The sequence below is a fragment of the Nannospalax galili genome, unplaced genomic scaffold, assembly GCF_000622305.1.
Source record: "Nannospalax galili isolate Female #2095 unplaced genomic scaffold, S.galili_v1.0 scaffold191, whole genome shotgun sequence".
Lineage (NCBI taxonomy): Eukaryota > Metazoa > Chordata > Mammalia > Rodentia > Spalacidae > Nannospalax > Nannospalax galili.
In genome coordinates, this window is record NW_008331484.1 from 3,048,282 (window position 1) to 3,049,493 (window position 1,212).

Below are 1,212 nucleotides of genomic sequence, written 5' to 3' on the forward strand. Positions count from 1 at the left end.
AAGACCCAAATATGAGTAATTGCAATTTTAGCCACCTGATATTTGACAAAGGGGCCAAGAACATTAACTGGAGGAAAGACAGTATGTTCATCAAATGGTGCTGGCAAAACTGGATTTATACTTGTAGAAGAATGAAACTAAATCCCTATCTTTCACCATGCACAAAAGTCAGTTCCAAATGGTTCAAAGACCTCAATGTAAAGCCTGAAACTCTGAAACTATTAGAAAAAACATTGGGAAAAACCTACAAGATATAGGTGTAGGAAAGGATTTTCTAAACCAGACATAAATTGCTCAGGAAATGAGGGCAAGAATTAACAAATGGAACCTCATTAAACCAAAAAGCGTCTGTACATCAAAGGAGACATCAAAGGAAACACACAGAAAACCCACAGAATGAGAGAAAATCTTCACCAGTGACACATCCAACAGAGTTTTAATAACCAGAATTTATAACGAACTCAAAAAACAGAGAATCAAGGCAAGAACCAACCCAATTAAAAGATAAACTAACGAGCTGAACAGAGTTCTCAAAAGAAGTAAAGATGGCTATGAAGCATCTTAAAAGATGTTCAACATCACTAATAATCAGGGAAATGCAAATTAAAACCACTTTAAGGTTTCACGGCTCCCCAGTAAGACTGGCTAAGATCAAGAAAACAAATGATACCAAATGTCAGAGAGGATGTGGGGAAAACGGAACATTCATCCCCTCCTGGTTCAGCACCTATGGAAAGCAGTGTGGAGAACTCTTAAAAAAAACTACAAATGAACCTACCATTTGACCCAGTTATATTACTCCTTGGCATATACCCAAAGAACTCATCCTATTGCAGAGACACTTGTACATCCATGTTTTTTGCTGCTCTTTTCACAATAGCTAAGAGATCAAAGCAACCTAAGTGTCCCTCAACTGACCAGTGGATAATGAATATGTGTGTCATTTACACAATGGAGTTTTACTCAGCAGTAAAGAAAGATGAAATCAGGAAATTTGTAGGTGAATGAATGGAACTAGAAACTGTTTTACTAATTGAAGCAAAATAGACTCAGAAAAAAAATCGACATATTTTCTCCCTCATATGTGGATCCTAGGATCAGACTCTGATAAATATGTATGCAAGTAGACATAACTGCAGGAACTAGGACAAGGGTAAGGAAACAGTGAGGTAAAGGAAAAGAAATAACCTGAAGGAGAAGAATAGTAGGTAA